Source organism: Bison bison, unplaced genomic scaffold, assembly GCF_000754665.1.
Source record: "Bison bison bison isolate TAMUID 2011002044 unplaced genomic scaffold, Bison_UMD1.0 scf7180017864508, whole genome shotgun sequence".
In the NCBI taxonomy this organism is placed as follows: domain Eukaryota; kingdom Metazoa; phylum Chordata; class Mammalia; order Artiodactyla; family Bovidae; genus Bison; species Bison bison.
The window spans coordinates 10,941,282-10,947,324 of NW_011495064.1; positions in this window are offsets into that span (position 1 = coordinate 10,941,282).

Consider the following 6,043-nt stretch of genomic DNA (forward strand, 5'->3'; position numbering starts at 1 on the left):
ACCCTTATAGCAGAAAGTGAAGAGGAACTCAAAAGCCTCTTGATGAAAGTGAAATTGGAGAGTGAAAAAGTTGGCTTAAAGTTCAACATTCAGAAAATGAAGATCATGGCATCCAGTCCCACCACTTCATGGGAAATAGATGGGGAAACAGTGGAAACAGTGTCAGACTTTATTTCTTTGGGCTCCAAAATCACTGCAGATGGTGACTGCAGCCATGAAATTAAAAGACGCTTACTCCTTGGAAGGAAAGTTATGACCAACCTAGATAGCATGTTCAAAAGCAGAGACATTACTTTGCCAACAAAGGTTCGTCTAGTCAAGGCTATGGTTTTTCCTGTGGTCATGTATGGATGTGAGAGTTGGACTGTGAAGAAGGCTGAGTGCTGAAGGATTGATGGATTTGAACTGTGGTGTTGGAAAAGACTCTTGAGAGTCCCTTGGACTGCAAGGAGCTCCAAGCAGTCCATTCTGAAGGAGATCAGCCCTGGGATTTCTTTGGAAGGAATGATTCTGAAGCTGAAACTCCAGTACTTTGGCCACCTCATGCGAAGAGTTGACTCATTGGAAAAGACTCTGATGCTGGGAGGGTTTGGGGCAGGAGGAGAAGGGGACGACAGAGGATGAGATGGCTGGATGGCATCACTGACTCGATGGATGTGAGTCTGGGTGAACTCCAGGAGTTGGTGATGGACAGGGAGGCCTGGCGTGCTGAGATTCATGGGGTCGCAAAGAGTGAGACACGACTGAGCGACTGATCTGATCTGATTTATTCATAAATGAGACTGACCTGTACTGTACTTTTCTTTATTTATACTGCCATTGTCTAGCTTTGCTGTCATGGATAGATTCATTTTATAGGATAATTTGGAATTCATGTTAGTATAGTGACGTTATGTAAGAAAGTGTTAATTGCTCAGTCGTGTCTGACTGTTTAAGACCTCCATGGACTGTAGCCCACCAGGCCACTCTGTCCACGGAATTCTCCAGGCAAGAATACTGGAGTGGGTTGCCATTCCCTTCTCCACAGGATCATCCCAGCCCAGGGATTGAATCTCTTTGCAACTCCATGGACTGTAGCCCACCAGGCTTCTCTGTCCATGGAATTCTCCAGGCAAGAATATGAAGATTCCCTTCAGAATACTAAAGGGAAGATCCAGGGGCTCTTCCAAACCCAAGGATTGAACCCAGGTTTCCTACATTGCAGGCAAATTCTTTTCTGACTGAGCTACCAGGGAAGCCCTTATATAAAAAGCAGATACCAATTAATTGGAGATTAAATGTGCAGGAAACATGCTAGGGGAAGTGGCTGTGAGAGGAAAGTGGGGAGAGAAAGCTAAGAGATCCATCAGACCATGATACAAGTCTGACCCAGAGAGAAGGTTGGTTGGAAGCATCTTAGAGTGCAGTGGAATGCTTTTTCCTTTATTTTGGGCCATTTTGCATGAGGGATCTTACTCCCTCTACCAGGGATCAAACCCGCAGCCCCTGCCAGTGAAAGTACAGAGTCTTAACCAGTGGACAACCAGAAAACTCCCAGTTATTCCTTTTTAAAAGTCCCTCTTGTATACAATCTATTTCTGTTCTTTAGTGGTTAGTCTAAAAATTTTATTTTATTGGCCACGCTGAATGCAGGATCTTTGTTTCCCCACCAGGGGTCAAACCTATGCCCCCTCCAATTGGAGCATGGAATCTTCATCACTGGACTACCAGGGAAGTCCCTGCATTTAAAAAACCTAAAATCTTAACTCTTTTTAAAATTAATCAATTTTTTTGGCTGCATGGAGTCTTAGTTGCCTTGTGAGAGCTTCTTTCTAGTTGTGCTTCTTTCTTCTTCTTTGGGGTCTGGCTTACAGGCTTAATTGCCCTAAGGCATGTGAGGTCTTGGTTCACTGACCAGGGATCAAACCCACATCCCCTGCATTGGAAGGCTGATTCTTAACCACTGGGCCACTAGGGAAGTTCCATCCCTGCATTTAACATTATCTTTATATCTTTATTCTTCTTTCAAACAATACATACATCTTAGAGGTCTTTAATGTCCTTTAACATTAATCATTCTCTTTGGATTCATATGCTTTTATAATCTATCTTGCCTGGAAAATCCATGGATGGAGGAGCCTGGTAGGCTGCAGTCCATGGGGTCGCTAAGAGTCGGACACAACTGAGTGACTTTACTTTCACGCATTGGAGAAGGAAAACCCACTCCAGTGTTCTTGCCTGGAGAATCCCAGGGACGGGGGAGACTGGTGGGCTGCCTTCTATGGGGTCGCACAGAGTCGGACATGACTGAAGCGACTAAGCAGCAGCAACATGCAATTATATTGTTATCTCATTAATTTAACAAATCAGGTATTTTGGTATTTTAAATAGTTGACATTTATATGGATTTACTCATATGCCTAGTTTTTTCTTAGTTCATTCTTCTTTCTTGTGTCTCAGATCCTCTATCTGGGATTATTTTTCTTCTACCCTGAAGCATATGCATCCTTTAGGAGTTCCTTTCATGAGGATTTGTGGTAGACAGAATTCTAAGATGGCTCTCAAGATCTGCATCCCCCCTGCCTTATGTACACATTCTCTGTAATCACTTCTCCCTGGGTGTGAGCAGATCTCATGAACATGATGGAATTATACTCTTGTGATTATGTTGTATATCAGGGATTGCATGGGATTTACCAATGTAATTAAAGTCTGTAACCATTTGGCTTTGTGTATGTGCTGTGTGTGACTGCACAATATTCATGTCTGTTGTATTTTTCTTATATCTTTCTACATTTGAGTTCCTCAAAGCTTTCCATAGTTTGTGTCATTCATTTATTTATTCATTAAATGAATTAATGGAGTGTCAACTGATTCAGGCATTATTCTATATGTTATTGTCCTGCAGTAATAAGTAAAATAAATAAACATTCATGAATTCAAGCAGTATATATTCTAGTGGAGTAAGAGAGATAATAAAATATGTGGTAAAATTACATGGATATGAGTGCTTCTTGGCAGAAAAGCTATGATAAACCTAGACAGTGTGTTACAAAGCAGAGACATGACTCTGTCAACAAAGGTTCGTATAGTCAAGGCTATGGTCTTCCCAGTGGTCATGTACAGTTGTGAGAGCTGGACCGTAAAGAGGGCAGAGCACCAAAGTATTGATGCCTTCAAACTTTGGTGCTGGAGAAGACTCTTAAAAGTCCCTTGGATAGCAAGGAGATCAAACCAGTCAATCTTAAGGGAAATCAACCCTGAATATTCATTGGAAGGACTGATGCTGAAGCTGAAGCTCCAGTATTTTGGTCATCTAATGTGAACAGCCAACTCATTGGAAAAGTCTGTGATGCTGGGAAAGATTGAGGGCAGAAGGAGAAGAGGGCAACAGAGAATGCGATGGCTGGATGGCATCACCAGTGCAATGGACATGAACTTGGGCAAACTCCAGGAGTTGGTGATGGACAGGGAGGCCTGGTGTGCTGTAGTCCATGGGGACACAAAGAGTTGGACATGGCTGGGTGGCTGAACAAAAGCAACAGCAATGAGTGCTATGGACATAAGTGAAGCAAGAAAGAAAAGGAGTGTCATATAAGGGGCCTGGGTAAAATTTTTAAATAGGTTGGCCAGTAAAAGATTCAAGTAACCTGTTGACTTTGAGATAATCAAAGGGGACCTTATTTTGGGTGTGTTAGTTGCTCAGTCATGTCTGACTCTTTGCAACCCCATGGACTGTAGCTGCTAGGCTCCTCTGTCCATGGAATTTTTCCAGGCAAGAATACTGGAGTAGGTTGCCATTTCCTTCTCTAGGGAATCTTCTCAACCCAGGGACTGAACCCAGGTCTATTGCATTGCAGGCAGATTCTTTACAATCTTAGCCACCAGGGAAGCCTAGCCTAAGTAGATAAGCCCTTTAAAAGGGCTTAGTCTTGGCAGTCAGAGAGATTCAGCAACAAGGCTCCAGTCAAGACTCTCTTGCCCCACCCTCTCATGCTCTCTGGCCTCATGTTCTGTAAACAAAGACTTTGCACAGTTATGTAGCTGAGATTACTTATGGCACTGCGTATGAGCATCATGAGGTACTCACTGGGTCATGGGCTACTTTGTGCGTTATACCTATGTGAGCTTCACCATGGAAGCCCTGGCTGCTGCTGTACTGAAACGACATTGGAGTGGCATCATGGTGATGTTATACGAGGTTATGTTATGGCTATGTCATGGCTACATTATGGTTATGTTATGGCTGCTGTTACAGCTGCTGCGTCAGCCAGGAGAGAGGCTGTGTTATGGCTGCCATGCCAGTCAGGAAAGAAAAAGTGTGTCTGCAGTTCCTATGGCTCCTTGAGTCATCTTCCAGCCTTTTAACTTGTGCCTTGCTCACCCAGGGTTCAGCAAACAGTGTGAACAGCAAGACAACTGGCATCATGAACAGGATCAGAATACAACCATGTAGAAATAAACTGCCATATTGTGGAGAAAACCACATGGCCTCTAGTAGTTGAGGCTTTGGTCCTATAGTTACAAGGAGCTGGATTTTGCCAGTGATCAGTGACCTTGGAAGAGGACCTGGGGCCCAGATGAGATTTCAGCCCTGGATGGCACCTTGATTTCAGCCTGGGGAGGTCCTGAGCAGAGGACCAAGCTAACCTGTACCCAGACTCCTGACTCTTAGAAACTGTGAGAAAATGTTGTTCAGTTCCTGAATTGTGTCTGACTCTTTGTGACCCCATGGACTGCAGCACACTAGGCTTCCCTGTCCCTCACTATCTCCTGGAGTTTTCTCAAAGTTATGTCCATCGAGTTGGTGATGCCACCCAATCATCTCATCTGCTGTCACACCCTTCTCCTCCTGCCCTCAATCTTTCCCGGCATCAGGGTCTTTTCCAATGAGTCAGCTTTTTGAACCAGGTAGCCAAAGTATTGGAGCTTCAGCTTCAGCATCAGTCCTTCCAATGAATTTCAGGGTTGATTTCCTTTAGGATTGACTGGTTTGACCTCATTATTGCCCAAGGGACTTTTAAGAGTCTTCTCTAGTACCATATTTCAAAAGCATCAATTCTTTGGTGCTTAGCCTTTTTTGTGGTCCAACTCCCACTTTCTTACATGACTACTGGAAAAACATAGCTTTGACTATATGGACATATGTTGGCAAACTGATGTCTCTGCTTTTAATATGCTGTCTAGGTTTGTCATAGCTTTCCTTCCAGGGAGCAAGTTTCTTTTAATTTCATGGCTGCAGTCACTTTGGAGCCCAAGAGAATAAAATCTGCCATGTTTCCATTTATCCCCATTTATTTGGCATGGAGTAAGGTGTTGCAAGAGGGCATCAGGGGCAGACACACTGAAACCGTAATCACAGAAAACTAGTCAATCTAATCACACTAGGACCACAGCCTTGTCTAACTCCATGAAACTAAGCCATGCCCGTGGGGCAACCCAAGATGGGCGCGTCATGGTGGAGAGGTCTGACAGAATGTGGTCCACTGGAGAAGGGAATGGCAAACCACTTCAGCATTCTTGCCTTGAGAACCCCATGAACAGTATGAAAAGGCAAAATGATAGGATATGAAAGAGGAACTCCCCAGGTCAGTAGGTGCCCAATATGCTACTGGAGATCAGTGGAGAAATAACTCCAGAAAGAATGAAGGGGTGGAACCAAAGCAAAAAGAATACCCAGCTGTGGATGTGACTGGTGATAGAAGCAAGGTCCGATGCTGTAAAGAGCAATATTGCATAGGAACCTGGAATGTCAGGTCCATGAATCAAGGCAAATTGGAAGTGGTCAAACAAGAGATGGCAAGAGTGAATTGTCAACATTCTAGGAATCAGCGAACTGAAATGGACTGGAATGGGTGAGTGTAACTCAGGAGATCAGCCCTGGGATTTCTTTGGAAGGAATGATTCTGAAGCTGAAACTCCAGTACTTTGGCCACCTCATGCAAAGAGTCGACTCATTGGAAAAGACTCTGATGCTGGGAGGGATTGGGGGCAGGAGGAGAAGGGGACGACAGAGGATGAGATGGCTGGATGGCATCATTGACTCGATGCACATGAGTTTGAG